General features: G+C 39.8%; 1 protein-coding gene and 1 long non-coding RNA gene across 3 annotated transcripts in view; one reads left to right on the top strand and one right to left on the bottom strand.

Moving 5' to 3' along the window:
• Positions 1-23,102, bottom strand: part of LOC117788306 (teneurin-m) — a 144,802-nt gene that overhangs the window by 17,781 nt on the left and 103,919 nt on the right. The window lies entirely within an intron of this gene.
• LOC117788308 lies at positions 19,843-20,401 on the top strand. Of its 2 annotated transcripts, none has more exons than XR_004617755.1 (2): positions 19,843-20,135; positions 20,199-20,401. It is a non-coding gene; the product is annotated as an uncharacterized LOC117788308 (long non-coding RNA). The 2 variants fall into 2 exon arrangements; XR_004617756.1 differs by having other exon boundaries at positions 20,192-20,401.

Raw genomic sequence — 23,102 nt, 5'->3', positions numbered from 1 at the left:
TGTTGTTGTTGTACAATAAATCAGCAACAATACAGAAAATGGAAAAAAATGTTGCAATTTGTTAGGCCGGCACAGACAACAACAACAACAACAACAAAGAGAAGGAGAAGGAGACTAAAGAACTTGGGTTCTCTAACGATGCGGCAACCTGTCGACATCGACGCACGTGAATCGCGATCCCAAAAGGGTCGTTGTTGTCCTTGCTCCTGCTCATACCCCTCCTTTTTTTCATCCTCGCTCGGCATATTGTTTCAAGCAGGCGGTGAACAACGGGCGGCCCATCTTGAGCACTAATCAAGTGTGTGTATCTGTGTGTGTATGTGTGTGTGTGTGGGAAACTGAGAGTTTTGGCCGGGTTAGCCTTTAAGCGTAGCATACTTTAAGGCAGACAGTGGCTTTGTTTTGGAAGCAGCGAGTGGAGGCAAAAACTTTCGGCACGATTTGCATGTAAATTAATTGCCATTGCCTCGGAACTCGATGCTCGGAACTGTCGCAGGTTCATGCCGTGCCCTGTAGCTATGCCGCGTGATTTTTTTTTTGTTCCCGCTTTTTACGAGTCCTAAGCAACCCTCGAGGCAGACAGAGACAAAGACAGAGTCAGAGTTAGAGACGGAGACGGAGATGGAGACGGAGAAGACACTGCCACCCGCCCACAAGATAAGTCGTATAAATTATAGCAATTTAATAAGTTTTAAATATACGCATCCGGTTGGCTGACTGCCTGAATCTTTGCATCCATCTGTATGTCTATTTGTCTGTATGCTTACACGTCTTCTCTCCTCTCCTCTCCTCTCCTGCCGAAATAGCTTGGAAATCTTTGCAGCAAAGTTTGTGTGACCTCGTCTGAGGGTGCGACTCGGGTCGGATTGGGTTGGGTATTCGTTCGTTTGGAGCTATAACTCAAGGCAAAAATTGTTGCCGATTAAAATTGTCGGTTGGGCATTAATTTTATGTCACGATGCGCTCGCTCGCTCGCTCGCTCGCTGCCGACGTGGCCAACGTGCCGTGTGATAAGGTGGCAAGGTGGCAAGTTCTCTGCGGGCTGAGACAACTCTGTGTGTGTGAGACGGGGTTGCTTACCTTTTGTGCAGACAATTTTCAGTTTGCTCTCGCACTAAATGAGTTTATGCAAGTGTGAAAATAAGTCTTTTAATGGCCAACAGGACAGCCGGGTAACAGGGTGATAGGGTAGCTGGGGGGCTAGCTGAAGCCACTTTTCTCACAGTTAATGAGTTAGAAGTGGAAGAAGGCACGTGGATTACTCGCAGCCTTCTTTATTCAAGGTGCTATTTTGGGCAAAAACAAAACTTAATTTGTTGTTGCAGGTGAGACGCATAAATTATTTGATAACAGTTTTACTTCTCTCCTGCCACCCTCTCTTTCTCTCTAGCAAGGGATAACAGGAACAACAGGGACAAAGAATGACGCATAAATAAGTTTTCAGCGAAGTCCGTTGCCGCCTTTTGTTTGCCAAGTTAGTTTTCAGCTCAGAGACAGGTCTGTTTACCGTTAGCCGCTTAATGCCGGGCTTAACAGTGTAGGGCTAAAGTTTCGTTTATGTATTTTGATTGTTTGTCATGGCTAAATATTATTTTTGGTAACATTTAATTAAAATCTTGCGGCATCCTTGTGATTACCAAAGTACAATGAGTACAAAGAGGAGTTTTACCATCGACATTTTCACATAAAATTGGACACGTGGAAATTGCTAGGTCTGAGCACGTGTTTGAAATTTCCCAACCTACGAGAATTCAACATGCACGACATTTTCATTACCCGACGGACCATTCCGACTGTTTAGTCCTTCCTTTATGCCCGCAAAATTCAACTTCTATTTGGATTTTTATTTTGAAATTTTTTATTTTAATTATTTTTATTATTTTTAGTGTGTGGCTGCTGCATGTAATTACAAAGCAAAACTTTACCATATAATTTTAACAAAACTCAAAACTTTTTCAATAACAAAAATTAACAAAAAAAAAGAAAGCAAATACAAAAATAAACGAATGAAACGGAACAGAAAGCAATGGCAAAAAGCAACTGTAAAAAGTTTGCAATAAAAAACGCCAGTGGCGAAAAGCGACCAGAGGACACTCGGACACATTCTCCCTCACACTCATACACCAACACACACACAAGCATCTAGGGGGCGTGGCAGGTACGTGCACTGCCTGCGAAACACAAATGTTTAATAAACTTTTTCAAATAAAAATTTATCTACGTTGACGTGCAATTTTTAGACCAATTAAACCGTGGCACATTCATTGAAAGCAGATTCTGCGAGAGAGATGAAGAGCGAGAGAGAGAGATATAGAGATAAAGATGGAGAAAGAGGGAGACATGATCTTTGCTACGTGTGCTGTATGTGTCGATGCACGTGTTAAATATTGTCGCTGTTGTTTCTACAAAATTTTGTAGCACACTTTTGTGCGCGTTTAATTGCGCATGAAGTTTGTAGTGCAGTGTAGTGGCTTTGCATTTGCGTTCTTTAAATTTAATTAGCTCGAAATGCTGCATAATTCTGTTGTGGTGTCGCTTGTCAAACTAATGGCAATAATTTCGATAAAGCCAGCATTAAATACACTCCGATAAATACATATAATTATTACACTATGGTGCGGGTATGTTCAGGTATTTTAATATCGAATTTAAATAAAGTGTTTTCTTCTCTGTTTGTTTGTTGCTGTTGCTGTTGCTGTTGTTCTTGCTGCTGGTGAATTTAACAGGTAAAATAAATGCAGGCAGCAACCTTTTGTTTTCGATTTCGATTTAATGAACTGTAAAGCGCTGCCATATTTATTGCATTTGTTTGTTTTATTTTTTTTTATTTATTGGTCTGCCTTACTGCACTTTTTATGCGACAATTTTGCTTTTTTTTTTTAATATTATTATTATTATTATTATTATTGTTTATTTGCTCTGTTGTTCTTCTGTTTTCCTGCCCGTCCTTTCGATGTTGCATTTTTATTAAAATTTTAATGCATTTAATTTAAATTACTGCAACCATCGATTTTGATCATCAATTTCATAATTTTTTTTGCCATTTTGCTGGCCATTTACATTGGGGTGGGTGCCAGCATTGGCGTCTCTCTGCCTGCTTATTTTATAGTCAATAAACATTGTCAGCGTTATCGCAATTAATTGAAATTAATGTACACTCATTGTAATAGGCCATTTGCGGCTTTTTCACTTCCACGTCCATTCTCATAGCGTTCCGTTCCTGACAACTGAGTCTGAGTCTGAGCAACACAAATACAAACTATTAATTGAAAGTCTAAATTAAAAAGCTGCTAAGTTGAACTTGTTCTACATTTGTGTAATTGGAATTAATTGCCTCTGACCAGCACATTTGGCAAACAAATTACGTTTAAACTGTCGAAACGTCAGAGCAGCAGCAGAGAAACACGAATAAAACAAACAACAAGCAAGCGAAATCAACAAAACAAACTGACAAACAGACAACTCGATTGCAAACTACGCTCATTACCATAATTATTAAAAAAATGGCATAATGGGGAATAAAAACAATACAATAACGAATATTCCGATGCGAGTCGAACCGAGTCGAGGTGATTGCTGTCAATTGTTGGGGCTCATTTGGGGTGAGTTCAAGTCGGTTTGGGGCCTGACATTTAATCATTAAACGGCAGCCGTCACGACGCGTCAATTATTGTCTCGTATAAAGTGATTTATATTAAAATCAAACCACTTATAATTTTATTATGTTTATACACATTACTTGAGTATGGCATGGGAAGGGGAAAGGGGGTGGTTCCATTGCGGACAGCCATTAAAGTTGGGCAGCCATTTTGTCATAAAGTTTGTGTTAATTAACGCACACAGGACCACGAAAACATGGCGCCCACTAAAGTGCCACTACATTGCACACACACACACACACACACACACACACACACATGCACATGCACATATGCATTTGTGAAGGCACTTGCAATATTTAAATTCAATTGCATACTTTCGAGCGCTCGTCTGTTTGCTCGGCCACACGGCGCATACTTAATGAACCATGTACTCGTTCCGTTGCATATTTTATTCGCTCACTATCCCATTGGTTTGTATGCATTGTTGTTGCTGCTTCTGCTGGAAAAGTGCGCGGCGCTTTTTCAGTCTCATTTATGCATAATTACAACGTTGGCTAATAGAAATGGCCCGTTAAGAGCGACTAACAATTGAATTACCATTATGTTTAATAAATAAATAAGCTAAGCGAAAACAATAAACTATAAATTATTTAGGCAATATTTATACTTATTTGTATAGTATACATAAAAAAAACGTTACAATGTTTGATTTGATGGCATTTTTCAAAATTAATTTATTTAACTGCAGTCAGTCAGATGCGAACTAAGCAGTTGTTAAACAATTGTGGAAATGCGGAAAAGCTCTTTTTTTGACTTTGCACTGTCAATTAAAATTCCTTTAATGCGAGCAATATTTGCAATATTTGTCATGTTTAATCGTAATGCTTTTTGGCCTAAAACGTGCCATTATTTATGAATCATTATCTTTATGCGTTACTATTTTTTCACTCTTTAATTTTTATGACATTTAATTGTTTTAATTATATGCAACTGGGCCATTAAATATACACAACAACTAGCTTTGACATTATGAAATTTACGAAATTAATATTTTTCACGCAATTATAACATACAGTATTTCGATATATTTTCCTGTGTGTTTCCCAGCGGCAACAGAGACAATACAAATTGAATTAAATTCACATTCGATAGATTTAGTTTAATTTTTTCTCTTTTAATTTTTATCAATACATTATGATTGTAAAAAATATTGTATAATTACTTTTAATTTGTGGTTTTTATGGGCATCGCTGCCAATTAATAAATTAATGTAAAATTATTAACTGACAAAATGTTAAAATTATGACAATTTATTTGCTCATAAAATGAAGCCCCGCACAGGTCGAAGTTTACGACATTTCTGGTCAATAAGGGGGTCATAAATAGATGGATGGAAGGAATAAAGTGACGGCATAAATAAATATTATTAAATTGTTGGTTGCATTTCATTAGCGATTCGCATTTTGATTAGCGTTGCAAACTCCCGGACTTTAAAGCCAACTTAAAAAAAAAATAATTTTTATTTATGATAAAACTTAACCCACTCCAATCATCACGTTACTCCCCACGTTGCCGCATTCGTGTTGCACTTTAAAAGCCATTAAAATGGCAAATAGGCTGCGCAATAGCCGCCCAACCGACTGAGTGTTCCCCTCGTGCTCTGCTCTTGGTGCGGGAGTCTGTTAATTTCATCAGAGCTACTGGTAATTGCGTGTATGGAGTTGCAGTCCTGGTCTGGTCTCTCCTGATTCCCGGACAAGTCAAACCGTGCAGGGCAAACGAAGGCAGACAGAACCCAACGCAACATTCGCTTTGGTTTCTCTTTTTGCGGCTGCTGCGCTAAAAAATATGCACAGCGAAAAGGGGATGAAAGGGGGGGGGGTGCAAGGGGACCGAGGGGTAGAACAAGGAGGGTCTGCGACTGTGGATGCCATTGCCGACTGGCTACAATTTATTATATTAAGTATTAATGTTGGCTATGCCGACGTCACTCCCTGAGTGTGTGTCTCTCTCTGTGTGTGTGTGTGTGTGTATATGGGTGCGTAAGAGGATGTTGGTGTATATGCATAATCCGAAAGCCAAAAGTAATTATATTAAGTAATTGATGAATTTGCCTTTTTACGCGGCAGTTGTCAGACGACGAACGCTTTTTGCCAAAGGCCAAAGCGAAACTCGCCAGCACGCCAGTCCGTCTGTCCGTCTGACCGTCTGTCCGTCAGTCTGCCCCCATAGAGCGCAGTCTCATCCAGTCGCATTTGTAGTTTTCACGCAGGAGAAGCAGGAGATGGGAATTGTGTTATATGGCCAATGCCACATTCACATCCACATCCATTGCCAATGCCAATGCCAATGGCAGAGAAATGGCAGACGGTCCTCGAGTGACTCCTTTGGATATAGTGTAGTTGATAGTCTCGTGAATAGCCCGGACTATTGGAGTTGCCGTTCGCCGTTCGGGTGAAATAAAATTTAATAAAGTGGCAAATAAAAATTTATTGTCTGTCATTTTAGGCACTGTGCGCAGTGCGACAATGACCGACAGTTTTGATTTGCACACGGATAGACGTCAATTTCCGGCGGAGAGGCTGAACTCTCTGATAAGCTTTAAGAGGTTTTGTCATATGTTTTCCTGATTTATTTGCTGTTTAAATTTAATTGAAATAAATTGCTCTGTTTACGGAGATATGCACTCACATGACTCGAAACTGGGCTGAGATATCTGACTAAAGTCTGGAGTCTACTGAGTGTAGAGGGTTGATATTCGACTTTCAAGTTGCATGACTCGTTGACTGATTGGCCATAAACTTTTAAATGGGGTGCAGCTCTCGGGGGGGTTAGTTGTGATATATGGACTGTCTGGCATGTTGTAAAGTCCTTTTCTTCACATTGCCAATCGGAGACTCATTAAAAAGCCAAAGCAGAATTACAGTTTTGATCATTTTGATAATGGCCCATTTCATGGACACTTATCGAAGGCGTCGAAAACAATAAATGTCCCCGAAGCAGCAAGTGAGTTAGTGATGGAACTGGACTGCACGCCTTATCAAGGCAATTGGTCCGTCTCATTAAGGACTCCGAAGGAAGGCAAGACGAAAGGAAACTTTGAAATTTATTATAGCCTCCAATTCGATTGGTTGGCGAACTTTGGCAAAAACGCAAACGAAACGATACCAAAGTTTATTACTCAATTACAAAACCATCAAAATAAAAGCGAAACTCTAGAAACGCTCGCAACGAGAGGCCAAGTGGAATCCGAAAGATAAATGAAATTGATAAGCGCGTAATTTATGTTTGGATTTCGTTTTATTTTGTCATTAACGCACTGTTGCCACGTCTACTCATTCCCATTTCCATTCCCATTCCCCACTTCTCATTCTTCTTTGCTTTCGTGTATTTGTTTCGTTGTTGTTTCATTTCTGGGTTTGTCCATTTGCAGAAGTTTTGCCCAAGCGGACTTGGATAGATTGGCCCGTATAGGATTTAAATTAAAGAATGATATAGAGAAAGAAACAGAGAGAGAGAGAGAGAGTAAGAGCAATGTGGATAGGGTTGACATATTCCATCAATTGACATTGACTGGAGGTGTTTGTTCAAACTGAATATATCATTGAGTTGGGTGCGAATCTATTTGATAATGATGCGGGCATCCAGAATAGTTTTCTCCCCATCAATTTCGCCCCTAATGTGTTGACATTGAAAACTGTACTCGGTTTTACAGGATTGGCTAACCTTTTTTGACCCAACTCTTCAACATAATCGATCAAAAGTGAGCAGTTGGCAATTGTAAATGACATTGCCTAAACAGAGACTATATACCACAGATTTGAAGGGAATGCATTTTTGTTCGCTTCGCATCGCGGATATGAGAGCATTATAACTGTAACAGCTATTGCCATGCCCACATACGCCCACTTTGCCAGCATAATGCATAAATAATTTTGTAGCAGCACCAACAACAACAAAACGAGAAAAAGCAACAAAGGATTCACTTGCTGCATATAATGAAATATTGAAACATGAAAATTGGCAAAAACAGCGACAGCGACAGCAAAAGCTAAGGGAAAGGGGTAGAGAGATGACAGAGAAGGGTGGAGGGGGTGGATAGGGTATGCACATTACCTGTCATTCCTGTGCGGAAATGAAATTTTGCAATGATATCAAGTGGGGGGGAATTGGGATCAATGCATTTCCCACCGACTGACAATTTTGACAATTTTTGTTATGCAATAAAAATGACGAAATGCGCTGGCTGACTATTATACAAACTGGTATACTGCGGCTTTGCTAATTGTCGAATGCATTTCAATGCATTTTCTAATTTTTGCCAATGCATTTTGTGCTGTCGTTTTGCCGACGAGCGATTAATTAATTGTGATAATCTGCTGCCAGTGGAGAAAACTGATTGAAAATCATGAAAATGCCAACAATAAATACAGGTAAATGAAATAGCTTTTGGCGTTGTCTGCTTGTGTGTGTGTGTGTGTGTGTGCTGTGATTTCAAAATGGTGGTTGGTGGTTGGTGGTTAGTGGTTGTGGTTCTATCACCCTCTTTGCTTCAACTTGAAATTCATTAGCGTCACGTCTGCGCCGTTAACACCTGTAACTGTACCTGTACCTGTACTTTTAGCTGTAATGTTGCCGAGAAGACAGCACTCACGAAAATCCACTAAATCAATTCAATTCAATTATAAAGCGCACCCCGCACCAGCCCCACTTTCTCCCCTCCTTGCCCGTCAATTAGCGGAGGATGCCTAAGCGGATACGCATTTTATGTAGCATACTTTTGGGCGAGACTAAGGAAAAAAAATTATATTGGCCTTTAATCAACGCAAGGTAGACTTAGCGGCTGATTGGATGATTGGATTGCGGCTGCCTTAGCCTGCCAAATGGAGGAAGGTGGAGAGCAGGGGGGAAAACACATATATAAAAAAGGTAACCAGCGGAAACTGAGTTTTTATAATTAAACCCTGCCAAGGCAACAAAACATCACATCGAAGACAGAACAGGACTAAACGGAGCACGAAGGATAAATGAAAGTGAAAAATATCTGAAAACTCAACATTTGCGGTAATAAAAGTTCGAGCATATCAAACACAACTCCTCAATTATTTCCGATGCTTGGCTTTAGGTAATTTCAATATAATTTACATTATTTCAAACATACATACAAAAAAAATTAGCTTCGACTTTTTTTTGGAATTTAATTAAAATTATTTCTATTTATTCTCATATTTATTATTCATTTATTTTTCTTTGGTTGTGATTCCTTCTTGGCAGGCGACGGCTTTCAAAGTGTTGTGGTAATTAAAACGACATTATTCAAAGTTACAAATGCAAAAAACACTTTTAGGAAAAAAAGGGCCGGGCAACCGGTTGTTTGTTGGTTGGGTCAAAGGCCGTTGTCGTTGGCCAAGAAACGTGTCTCCAGATAGGCGTTTATTACTCTCTTTCTCTGTGCTAAAGCGGACTATCGAGATGGCAAAAAGAAAGAAGCAAGTCGTAAGGGTAAGGGTTGAGATAGGGGATGGGACAAAGACTTAGACCGTGACTGGGCGCGTGCTGTGAAAAACCCTTTTCCTGCGCACGTTTCCTGCCTTTAGCATTTGCTTGACATAGGGCCAAGACAAGGTGGGTAAAGCCTTTGTGGTTAGGTAAGAAATCAAAAAACGATTAGTCTAAGATTTTTACTGTGTGCTTTGTGTGGGATGTGCGGCGTGTTCTTATACTGTGTTTAGGGTTTGGGCTTTGGGCTTTGTACCCAAGAATGGAACGGCCAAAGCAACGAGAAAACCTTTGGAAAGTGGTGCTTCAATCTTCTATACATTTTCCAACAAGTCTTCTTGGCGACTGACCATTCTAGACAAATTTAATCACACTATCCTCTCTACAACTAAAAGCTATTGTCGACAACGTTGTCGTTGTCGTTGTTGTTGTTGCTGTTGCTGTTGTTGTCATGCGGTTCAATAAACTTTTGTCTAGCCCAGAAATCCATTAACGCGCCATCGACTTGATCGATTTTCAATGGATTTTTTTTTTTTACCAGCACTGAGACTAAGACTCGATTCAGGCAGAAACGAATTCCAGCCCGTTTGGCAATCACAAAAAATGCACAAAAGTATGCTATAAAAAAGTGCACACCACACCCATTGGGTGGGGGTAGTAAAGCGACAGACTACGACTATTTTTAATCACTTCAACAGTTTTATTGTCTGCTGGCTAAGAGTAAACGCACTGACAACTTTTAATAGATTGCCAGGCGAGCAGAGGGGGCGTGTCACCCGCCCATCTGCCATAGAAATAGGCTAGCAAAGCAAACAAAAACAGTGAAAAAAATAGAGTGAAAAAAACTAGTGTAAACAAAGAACAAACAAACAAAAAAAAAAACTCGTACGCGTAAAAGTAGACAAAAGTCTGGGTTTAGGCCAGGGGTTTTAATGCAGGCAACAAGGGGTTAAATGTGTGAGTCAGACGCCTATTCACAAAGCCGTTGAATAACTCGTCAGTCCCCTTCCTTTGCCCCTTCGATGGGGGATATTTATGAAGATATTTCAGTGCCGCTGCTGATTCTTTCCGATAAGCATGAAAGGCGACAAGCGAGCAAATATATTTCTGCCAGCTCTATCCCCCAACTCCCAACACCCAACCCTCTTCCCCACCCTACGCTGCATATCAATGAAGTCCACAAGGGTTAAGGGGTTGGGGTTAAGCCGACTTGCCAAATGCCAGTGCATGCTTTTAGCCGCTTTCCCTGACGTTTAACAGCATTTCCATCGTGACGTGCGTCATCGTCATCGTCTTCAAATTCGTGCTTAACCTGTTCGTGTCTCCAAGTGTTACACATTTGCATTTTGTTGCCAACAAACAGCGTCATAGTGTGCGCAAAGAACAACAAATAGCAAATAGCAAATATTCGTAGTTTGCCCTTTCGTTATGAAAAGTTAGCTTTGGTTTCTGTATTTTACCTTTAGTTCTTTTTTTGCGCGGCATTTTTAGACGCTTATAATTGCTCCATTAAAATTTGTTTATGGCCAAAGTTTATACTTGACAAGCAGGTCGTGTTGTGCTGCAAGTAATTAGAATGTCAAAAGTAACTTTTCCACAGCCAGGCGCTATTTTTGGGCTCTCCACCATTCTCAAGTGGATTATACAAGTTTGCATGTGGCAATTTCACGGAAATGAGAGAAGACTTTCGATTTAGTTTAATAGTGCTATGACTAAAAAAAGGATTCAAGTGAATTATACTATTGACATACACACATATATACTCACACATCTTTGCATTTAATAATAGACACTGATTGAAATTCTAAACCCAAACCTTTAACCGAATACTGAATCGGTTCGGTTCGGTTCGCCTCGGTTCGCGTCAATTTGCATCATTTGTTAGATGACACATGAAAAAATCAACTTTTTACCTACCATCAATTACCGAAGGTCGGGGCAAGGTCAGGCGACTTAATGGGTTTTTATTTTTAATCTATGCTCCTCCTGGGCGTGTTTTTTCCGCATCCGGTTGCCTTTTTTCGGGGGAAATTTAATATCTCGCTTTTGCGTTGCACTAAAAGGTTTTCACGACCTTTTTAATTATACTTTAAACAATAGCACACACACACACACACCCATACGACCACTCCTCCTTGGGCTAGCCCATTTTGGTGCCGTTATTTCGACCCTCTCTTCGAGTTTCCAGCGTTTGCGATTTGCGCTTGATTAAATTCTAATTATAAATCGTGCGTATTTTCCTCTCTCTTTTCACCCCCTTTCATTTTGCTACTACCACTTTCCGTTTTGGCCGATTTCGCTTTTTGTTTACCATTTTCCTTGATTTTTACGACTTTTTAATGATTTTGACTGCCAGTCACTCATTTCGCCACGTTTCTATTGTTGTTGTTGTTGTTGTGGCTGTTTATGTTGTTGTTGTTGTTGCTGTTGCTGTTTCTGTCCCTCACGGCCCTCACCTGACACTCCTCTGCGTGTTTGGTCTCCTTTTTGGCTTTCGATTTCGCTCTAGTAACAATTTTTCCAATTTTCTTCGACTTTTCGTTTACGTTTCGACAGTTTTGGGTCCTCAATGGGTTTGCTTTGGTTCGGTTCGGTTTGGTTCGGTTCAGCTCAGTTTGTTATGGTAAGGTGTTTCGGTAGGGTCGATGTTGGCTTTGCGTGCAATTTGCGCTGCTCCTGAGCGACTTTCCCCTCCTTTTCCCAAACCACCTCGCCCATTTTGTTTACTGCTAATGCGACTTTTAACGCTGATTAATGCTTTTTCCTACAACGGTTCTCTTTGCCTTTGCCTTTTGGCTTGGATCTGTGTCTGGAAGTGGGTTTTGGTTTCCATTTGGCATTCCTTTTACTGCTCTTTCATGGCTTGCATGTCAAATGGGCTTTCATTTTGGGGGCATTACGAGAATTACGAGTATTGTTTCGGGCGCTGCGTTTATTAAATTCATTAAAAATATTCATTTCAACCGCAGCGACCTCAACAAAACCAACAACAACTACAGCAACAGCAACAACAACTGCAACAATAGCAATAACAAGCAGAAGAACATTTAAATATTTGCCAACAGGCAAATTGTTTACTGACTGTCACATGTCAATAAAATTAACACTTGAATGGCAAAGCAAACGGACGGATGGACAGACAGACAAACCGACACACAAACAAGGGAAACAACACAACAACAACAACAGCAATAGCAATAATATATTTTTTAATTAAAACAACAACAAGCAGGACAGAACAGAACAGAACAGGAAAGGACAGGACAGGCGAAAGGACAACGAGCTAAGCTGCCTGCAATAATTTGCTTGACAGCTGCAAATGCAAATTTCTGCACGAGCTAAATTGAAATTTATACAGAAAGAACGTCACACAGCATGCAGAGCAAGCGAGCCAATGGGGCGTATACGTTATATTGGCTTTCGTTCTCAAAATTCTCCACACACAGAGAGAATTGTGGACAGCAACCAAATGCAAATTGCATTAAGTGCTTGTTGCAAGTGAATTGTAGTCTAAGTAACAACAATAACAAGAGATGTACTATATATTGTTTTTCTAATCAATTTGGAAGTGCATAAACTTTTACAGTTTGAGAGGAATTGCATATTTCCGGTCGCTTAGCTGGGAATGGCGCCTAAAAGGCTGTCACTGATAATGCCATTTGCCATTTTGTTGTCGCTTATTTACCTGTTATCATTAATTTACCATATTATGCAGTTGTCATTGTTTTTATTATTCAGCCCAGTGCGAATTTATGACGTCAATTAAAGAGGTAATCACGGTGGGTTTGTGGGTTTGGGGAGTTGGAATGAACAATTATTACATTTGAATTAGAATTTTAATTAGTTTAAATTGCATTTTCAATGCCCGGACACTAAGCTAATGCCTCCGGGATATGAGAGAAAGAGAGCGATAAATATGGGAATTCATTCAACTAATATGCAAAATGTATGCAGGCATTGTGCAACACTGAATGTGTGTGTTTGTCAAATTGCAATTATGTGCATTTTCGCTCCGATATTAATCAATTTAAAATGATTATTGCCTAATTTATTGTCCAAGGAAAGTCGAGTATTCTTATAGGTGCATTATCAAGTCACTTTCCCGGACAATAAGAACAAACAAACAAACTCTGGAAAATCAGTCTCAGCCCACTGTGCGCCAATGTGTGGCATGTTGGTAAGACATTTGAAAATATGCAATATCATAATGCTAAAAGTCCATTGTCAACACACACACACACACAATCCTACACACACATAGACAGGCAGACAGTCAGCTTATAGTTGAAATAATTGTTTGTGCGAGGCTCTCGAACATTTGGCCAAGAGTTTGTTGGAGAGACAGGAATAGGTCGATGGGTCGTGCCATTGGCAGCCATTGCAATTGCCAGTCGAGGCTTTGTCCGAGTCCGAGTCCGATTCCGAGCCCGAGTCCGAGCCAATAAAATATGAATTTATGGCCTATTTGCATGGCTTTTGCGCACAGTCAAGTGCAATGCAACAATATTCTTGCGCATTTTGCCAAAAGAGTTTTGAGATTCGTAAACAAGCAGCTAAGTCACATGCAAAGCCAAATTAAGGCTAAAAACTTGGCCAGCTTAATGAGCTTATGCATATATTCATACACACTATACATACACAGAATGTCAATGGCAATGCATTGTCAATGTCTCTATGTGTGTGTGAGTGTGTCCTAAAGCTTGCAGAAAAGGCTAAAAGCACAGGGCCAACTGCTCAATTGTGCTGTATCACTGAAAGCGTTGTAAGCATGATTCCATAAAGAGGTTTAGGACCTTAACTCCGTTGTGATTAGGAGAATAGGAGATGAGTGGGAAGGAGATGGAATGGTTATGCTTTGTGGCCAGAATAGAATGTCGTATCGCAGCAGCTTTTAAGGGTATAGATATAGATAGGAAAGAACCCAACCACCCAAATTGCTGACAAGGTGAAACCTCAAAATTTGCATTGCCCACATTGAGATTCAGTTCCAGTTTATGATTCAGATTCAGATTCAGGATTCATGCGAACGAGGAACCCTAAATGCTGTGGGAAGCAGCATTTCAATGGCATATTGAATGTACAAAACTCGACACAAATTTCTAATTGACTAACTCAATTTGAAGGCAACTGTACGACAGTTGATGATGACGATGCTGTTCCTAACTGTCGACAGTCGCTTGTCCTAGGCAAACAAACAGTAACTTCCCCATTTGCCTACCCCCTTTGGTATTTAGTCCCCCCCATCGACCACACCCCCTTTTTGAACGTTGAAAGTTTAGTGTCAAATGGGTAAATTTGATTATGATTCTTAGTTGGGTTATGATAATCGAGTTGGAAATACTTCAAAGTTTCGTTGATGGCTCTGCGCCAGTTTGTATGCTGCGCTATTTGCGTCTTAAAGTCTGCGCCCAAAAGACTTTTAGTTTGGCCAACGAATTTGTGCGAAATTAACTCGTTGAAAAGTCAAAAATGGCCATCATAATAAATGAATTGCTTCAAATTGAGAGCGACTTCTTCTCACAGCACTCAGAAATATATCCATGAAATATGCATTAAATCGCTTCGAGTCAAGTCGAGTTGGGGATTATATGTTCATGGTGGTTGCAGTTGCACTTGCAGCTGCAGCTGCCACTTATCGTTTTGCATTTTGGTGGCTGCCAAATGAGCTGCCAAATCAAAAATCGTTGGCGTGCTCAAGTGCCAGCTACACTACCAAAGCGAACACTTCGAGATGGGGCCAAAGAGCTTGGCTAGCAGTTTTGGCTGGCTTAAAAGTGAAAATGCACAGTTGATAGCGAATTGGTAGCTATCGTTGAATGTGGGCCAAAAGAGTCGACTGCGAAGAATTTTTAGGAAGTTAGAAGGGAATATTAGATCTGTTGAGCCTTAATTTCGGCAATTAGATATTTAAGCACTTCAATCAACTAATATTATAACTGCACTGGTATGCACACATTTGCAAATAATTCAAATTATAGCAAATTCCTCAAATGCACACAAAACGACCACAAAACAACCAAATAATTTTCGTATAATTTGTTCAAATTGTTCGCATTCGATATCCAAATTCAATGGATTATTTATGCAAAAATGCAATCTAAATTAAATATTAAACTAGATTAAATGTGAGTGTGTGTGTGTGTGTGAGTGTGTGTGTGTGGGGCTAATGAAGCATGCAATGCACACATAGTGCGACACATTCACACCTGCAATTATCTGCCTTCTTTAAGGGGCGTGGCAGTCGCTGTCAGTCAACCAGTTACAGTTGCCTTTTGCAACTGTTCAAAATGTAATATTTAACGGCATTTTATGCAAATTGAAATTATGTTAATGGCCAACCGACAACAGCAGCACAACAATAATGACAAATATTATGGAAAAAGTCAAACAACGAGTATGCAAAATACTGACAAACAATGTAGCACGCCACAATGAGTGAAGAGACTCTGGAGCAGACTGAAGAATGGGAAGAAGAGCAAATGTCTGTGCACATCTTTAGCCATCAAATTGCAGTCATTCATTTACCCTTAACATACACTCATACACTCATCCATTCATTCATTCATTTTGAATTCTGTTCACAATTCGCTTAAAGCATTTTGCATGCTTAACCATTTCAGTTTCTCTGTGCGTTGCAAGTATTAATAATAATGAATGCCTGTAACAGCATTTGCATCTGCAACATTGGCAACATTGGCAACATGGCAACATGGCAACATGGCAACTGGCAAATGGCAACTTTGCATCATTTGCATTTTCATAATAATCATAATAATAATGTGTGCAAAAACAAGAGACAAACAGACAACTGTCAGTAATGATAATAAGCATATAAAATTGTTGCATGCCACTGCGTGTGTCATTTATCGTGACGATTGTGAAAGGATCGAGTTGTAAAGGCCGCCGAGCTGATGAGCTGATGAGTTGTGATGAACTGCCTAGCTGGTAGCTCCTGTTCCTGCTCCTGCTCCTTCAACATTTGTCACGACGCCTAAGAGTATGCTTTAAATTCTTGTTGCCATGCACGTCTTGTTGCAAGCTGAATTAAATACATCCACCTACCCTACCTTCCTCTCCTCTACTATTCTCTCTTCATTAACATTTTGTTTATATTTGCTTGCATGTGCATTGTGTTCTCATAATTATTATGCATGCCTGACAGTAGTGTATGTTTTGTGTGTGCCTGGCAATTTCAATTTGCATTTGCCTGCTTTAAAAAACGTGTTGAATTTTCTCGATATTTTTTGTATATTTATTAAATACTCTAAAGTCTTCTTAGCTTTGGCTTGATCTGTCGCTTTTACTCTTTCTTTGCACCTTTCGAAATCGAAATAAGCGTGAAATTTCAAAAACATTCGCTCTTTGATTTTTTGTTTGCTTGAACAACGAAATAATACGAATATCGCCGTCATAAATAAAGAAAAAAGTTCTATTCTCTTTCCGTTAATTTTTATCCGAGTGTACTTACGCACTTTAACATTTACAAATGCTACTTTATGGTTGGTTTAAGACAATACGTACCTAGAATGAAAAAACAACAAGTTTATAAAATTAGTACAGAGTATTTTGAAGGATAAGGAATATGTTTATTGAAAGCTGATCTCAAACGATGCATCGATCAGACATGTTAAACGATTGCGTGAGCGGCTTAAAAATGCAATAAAAAATCACTTAACATTCCATAAGCAGCTTTCAACCTCAGCGAAAGGCAATAACACAACAACAAATTGTAGCAGGTTTTGCCCAAGGACTTTGAGACGTCTCTAAAGTGCTGTCAATTGCCAAACACCCACACACATACACTCTCATACACTTTGCAAAAAAGGAACTAAAGCAATTTCAAATTGAAAACTGCTGCAAATTAATCAAATGCTTTTGGCCGACAAGTCTAGCTATCACCATCTGTAGGGCGACCATTAGAATGACGCAAAAAATATAGGGTCAAAAGGAAACAACTCTCGGAAACAACAACAACAACACCAACAGGAACAACATCACATGAGAATGTCAGTCAGTCAGCAAGACAGAAGCCAGCGATAAAGCCAAAGGCAACAGCAAAAGCAAAAGGCAACTTCGAAACTTAACGCAACCGAAATCGAAGCAACCCTTCTGGCAATGCAACAGTGTGAGTGTGTTCGAGCACTCACACACATTCGGATACACTCGTACTCGGATAAACTTATATAGCGCAACGCATTAAATCGATAACACGATTTTTCAGCACGCACACACAACTGCGAGTTAAATTGTCAGTTTCATTACGTGGCAGGATTTCTTTCTCCATTTTATGCTTGTTTTTTTTTTGTTTTTCGTTCATTTTTAAAGCCAAATCACTACGTCTGCGCGTGAGCTGTATAGACGGTCTTACTCTATGGGTTTCCCTTCAACTTCCCCCCTTTTTTGTGGCCCTTTTGCTTCCATTTCTCACATTGCGACAAACGATTTTTCAACTTGGCGCTTCGTCTTTCAGTTCTTCCATTTGATTTTGTTGCTCTTCTGTTTTTCTGTGGTTTTGGCGCTAGCAAACTCAATTCTAGTCAATTCTGGCCAAAGGCAGCCAAAACTGGTAGAAAAAACTGCACGAAGCATAGAGTTTTGTGCTCCTGGGAGACTTGAATTGCGAGTGCTCAACGCTAGCGGGTTCAACAAACATTTAACTGATTGGCTGGGCGTGTGCGTGTGCCTTGCCTCAAGTTGCCTGATTTTTTGATTTGCAATACACCTGGGAGTCAGTCGTCCTGCTTCACGCCCTCGACTTCGTCATCTGCCCTCGACTCAAGACGGAACTCGAGACGAAAATGCTCAGCTTATTTGTTAGAACTGGAAAATAAATTGTCTGTGCGTGCAGTAATTGTAAATTGCGTTTTTGGGCCTCGACTTGTACACTTGCACAGTGAATACCCCACAGACGAACAGTTGGCGTATCAAAAGTCAGTAATGTAGCCAAGTTATTGACACCTCTCGATGTATCCTATGAATTTTTGATCGGCACTAAAAGCAAAGCGAGACCTCGTCATACTCATCCATTTGTGGGTGCTCTGATTGTGAGAGTGGGTCTTGTCTTTTGGGAATATATTGTAGGCCAATGTCTGGCATATAAAGTATAAGAGATAAGATGGCTGTCTTTAGTTTTGGCAACGTTTCGTACGTTCTTTTTATAACTGCAACGCCCAAAAGTATGCAACAATTTCGAACAAATTTCCTGCTGACACAAATCAGCTACTGGCAATAACTCAAACTATCCCAGGCCATCCCCCATGTCATCTAATGCGGCATGCAAAATCAATAACCATAAACCAAAGTTCTTATGCCTACAACGAAATCATATAAAAGTATGCCACATGCTTGGGGAAATCACTAAATTCAGCACAGTAAAGTCGAGTCGAGTGATGTCGATTCGAGGCGGGCAACCAACACGGCTCATCATTTATGGAATGCAGCAGGCACACACACACACACAGACACACACCCACACACACACACACTCATGGTGTACTTGAAACTATTTCGCATAGCACGTTGATAACTGAGACTGCTTATCATGCCGACTCCTCGTCTTCGACTGCATGTGACATTTGCATGCTTACTTAAACAGCAAAAAGCTGAGGCTGAATCGCACCAGCCGTGGCACGTTTGGGCCGTCAGTTATGCCATACATTTTGGTGGTACCTCAGGAAGGAAGACGCAGAGCAGGAGCAAAAGCAGCCGTTACCTGTCAGGTCTTTCTGTACCTTGTACTTGTTGTACCGTACTAGGCAGTTGGCAGTTGGCAGTCGTCCTGTTGACGTCACATCACACACGTGTGTAGTAAAAATCAGACGTGTGCCACAGTGCCACAGCCGTGACTTGGAGCGAGACCAATTCGGAGAAACGGAGAGACCAAGGCGAAGTCGAAGACGATGCTTCATGTACTTTGATTGCCTGCACGTTACCGTACAATTTTCGGTATGATGGCGGCAACATTTCATGATTTCTTGTACGTGTTTCTCGCCAAGAGCACGCGCACTCAACGGAATCGACAGCGGCATTGGTATTGGTAATGGTAATGCTATTGGTATTGGTAGTGGTATTGGTAGTTGGCGTTGGCCAAGTTGGTTGCCAGCTAGCTTCACTGTATACCTTTTTATATCCTTCCAAGGGTTATTATAATTTTGTCACCAAATGTGGATACTTTTGAGATATTTCATCTAAAATAATCTGACAAAGCATTGATCAAAACCGTTTAAAATTTCCATTGGAATAAATGTTCAAAAATTAACTTTTGAAATACCTTAGCCAATCTCTTATCAATCAAATTTCAGTAAGATACAGTTTTTCTGGCATGTCTGCATCATTTCCCAGAGCGTTTTCTAATATTTGTTGATAGTAGCGCCAGAGAGACGCACAAGCACTCGAGCCCATAAGAGCCATGCAGTGAAAACAGGACTCCTAAAAGGTTTCATATCTTCGGCGTGCCAAAGATTAATTCTGTTTCTTGTTCCTACTCGAACAAGTTTCGATGCCCGTAATGTATGCAAGCTTTTTGTATATGACGTCGAAGCTCTGCGACGTGTTTGTTTGCCTAGTGACTGATGATGGTTTGACTTTGGTTTTTCTCTTGGTTGAAGCAGACTTCCCTCCGTCATAAATCAATGGTGCAATGGAGACGATGCTGATCACTTCAGTCTTGCCTTCGATTCAAAGCAGGCATTGATTTATGAAACAAATCTATTGAGAATATCGAATCATCATCGGGAGTTCAGTGAAAGATTTGTACAGATACTTATTATAATAATTAAAATGTCCAAGTCACCGTCATATTCAATCAAGGTTATACCCTGGTGGAAACCGAGCCGCAAGACAAGGATCGGAAATTTTATTTTTCAAATTGTGTCCTTTTTTTATCCGCCTTCTAAAATACGCGGTGCTCGAGTCGTGTATGAAGCAGACGACCCGGAGCCAGACCCATTAAATTTGTTACTAACACTAGGCTCCTTTTTGATCCCCATTTTCTGCATTGTGATTTACCGGATCTACAAAAGGCACTATCGAAGGGTAAGTGATGATGCAAAATACTTCCAAAAAGAATCTTTAATTCTAATTCAGCTTAGATAATAGAATGGACAGTGAAGCACAACAAATTCCAAAATTAAATGGAAACAGATCTGAAGAAAGTTAAGAGAGCAAGAGGAATGATTCCTTTGATTTTAAAATTATCTTTTGAGCATTTGTAAACCATTTCATTTAAGCTCTCCCCCATTTCCATCTCGGGCATTTGCGCAATAAAATGAATTGAGCTTCAGTTTTATGAACGACAATCACATGGCAGACTCTGCACATGGGATTAGTGGGCTGCTAGCTTGGCTAGGATCTGCCTGGATTGCAGTGGTTTGTGGAAAGCGGCAAGCGGCAAGTGGCAAGAGGGAATGAAGGGGAAAGTGGCAAGTGGCAAGGCAGCAGCATTAGGGCAATCATTTGGCAGCGCATGTGTCGGATTATTTTGTTGGGTTGGTTTGGTTTGGAATGGTTTGGTTTTATTTAAATTTCGTATCCCGCTCCTTGGCCATCTTTCTTGGCTCCATTGGGGTGTTTGTTTGTTTGGTTGTGTCGCCAAAAGCTGACAGCAGCTGAAACTGTAGGCTAAGCTTTCTTTTTTCTTCATTTTTACCAAACAAATTAATGATTGCCGTCAAGCAAATAAATCAAAAGCTTCGAGGACGTCTGCTTCATTGCGGATTTCAAGTCAGTAGAAGCTGCTTTAAGCCCTCTCTCTAGGATCCCCCTATTGGTAGGCTATAGTTTTTGTTGTAGTTGTTGTTGTTGTTGTCACATCCGCCAGCCTTTTTTCCACTCAACTAAGCGCGCATGCATTCATTGATGATGTATGTGCCTCCATATACACATATATGCACACTTTATATACATACATATGTATTATAAATTTACTATTTATACTTGTGTGAGTATGTGCGGAGGTGGCAGGGAATGTGGGGGCATATTTGGGTATCCACTTGGCACCATCGCAACCAGCCGCCATTGACACAACATAAATAACCGTGCGAGCCTGTTATAATTTATAATCCTTGCTCTACCCACAACAACAACAACAACAATAACAACAACAATAACAACTCCATGAGAACTGAGAGCGTAAATATTTTGCTAGCTGTTCATTTTTTTTTTATTTTCTGCCCAGTCAAAAGTGTCGTGTGCAGAGTCTCCTTCCTTCTCCGCTTCCATTTCTTTCATCCAGGTTGACTGCACAAATATTTTGTTAGTTGTTCTCGAACCCCAACCCCCTTGCTCCGCCCTGTTCCCTGCTCCTTCCAGTCTGCCTTTGTCACCAAATGCAGCATTTAGTTTTGTGTATGCTTCTAGTTTTTGACAAAATGAGGTCAAAAGTTTATTGGCTAACATTTTGTCCACACAAACAAGGGTTATATATATACATATTTGTGTGTGTGTCGTTAATGTTGTTGATTTCTTCCTTTTTTCCTAGTAAAATTTTATTGAACACGAATCAACATTTTTGAAATGCTGCAGTCAAAGATATTAAAATGGTCAGTGTTCAGTTTTTAATGATAATGCAGAGGTCAGGCTAGAATGAGAGCAGAATTTTAAAGCGTTGCAACCATAAAAGCGATTAACGTTAATGCACAATTATTAACAATATGAAAAACACTAATCGCGCCTAAATTCAACGGAAATAAACAGAGTAAAGCCTTGCGGCAAACTAATAAACCTTAAATATATTATGTGCCCTATACTCGACAGCTACCTGTTCGCTAAAAATACAACAACAACTATATCGAATGTCCCGTTATTTTAATAATGTAATTGAACAACAGCAAAAAATGCTTAACTAAATTACACGTACACAAAAACCAAACTGTCAAATGCTCTAAATTTTAAGCTATTTAAATTATGACCAGCATCATAACAACAACAACAAAAGCAGGAAAAACAAAAACTAAAGCCCAAATATTGTTGACAAATAATCGTTTACTAGAAATTGTATGGTAACCCCCTATGGAAAAACAGAGTGTGTGGAAAGGGGATTTAAAACTATTTTAATTATTAATAATAAATCGCTTAGCATGTTTGTCAAAAGCACACAAAGCGCATACATCTGATAATTATGCCAATCTCCACTTCGTCCCCGCTTCGCCCACTTTGTCCCTAAGAGTGTACTAATCGAAAACCCCACAATATATTACGATAAAATATACTCTGAAAATGGGTAGCGTTCGATCAACCTTTTTGTAAAAAAAGTTAAATATAAAATATATTATATAAAAGTTCAACCCGGATCAGGCTGAAGGGGCAAATAATTTTAAAGATTCAGGATCGAATTGAGGCTTTAAGATTTATCCATATATCATTGAATATGTCAGTGAATTGTTATATCCATATTTCTTTGTTCTCTTGTATCCATTCTTACTATCTATCTATCTACCTATCAATCTCCAGTTGCTGTAGCTTTCTTTTCTTCTTATTTTATCTCTTTGTTACTCAATCCCATAACATTCAGTCGGAATCGTTGCTCGTCAGTTTAATTAGAAAGATTATTAGACAGTCTAAGCTCACTCACAAGGCAAAAAAGTAAAGACAATGATAATCATCAGATCCCCTTGAAGTACTATATTTTCTACTCGTATATTGCAGACTTGATTTATGACAGCTTTTCTTTTAATGTATTATTGGCTCGAACAGTTAATAGAGTTGTTGGGTTTTTAATTAAGCGACAATTGTTGTTGTTGTTGTTGTTGGAGTCTCTCGGCAGTGGTGTCTACGTAATCAGCTGGCGATGATTGGCGAATCCAGGATTAGGACCTCGCAATAAAGAAACTCGTAAGACATTTGAATAATGAATGTCAAGTCTGGGCAAAAATATAAGCCTAGCCATAGGCCATAGTCCGACTTGAGCTGCTTTTATTCTCTAAGCCGACAGGCAGGACACTTTGCCTACAGCTTTATCTCCTCCTCCTCCTCCTCCTCCATCTTCACCTTCCTCTTCATCTC

The sequence above is a fragment of the Drosophila innubila genome, assembly GCF_004354385.1.
Source record: "Drosophila innubila isolate TH190305 chromosome 3L unlocalized genomic scaffold, UK_Dinn_1.0 0_D_3L, whole genome shotgun sequence".
In the NCBI taxonomy this organism is placed as follows: Eukaryota; Metazoa; Arthropoda; class Insecta; order Diptera; family Drosophilidae; genus Drosophila; species Drosophila innubila.
The sequence above is the reverse complement of the archived record's forward strand: the minus strand, read 5'-3'. Positions and strand labels throughout refer to the sequence as shown.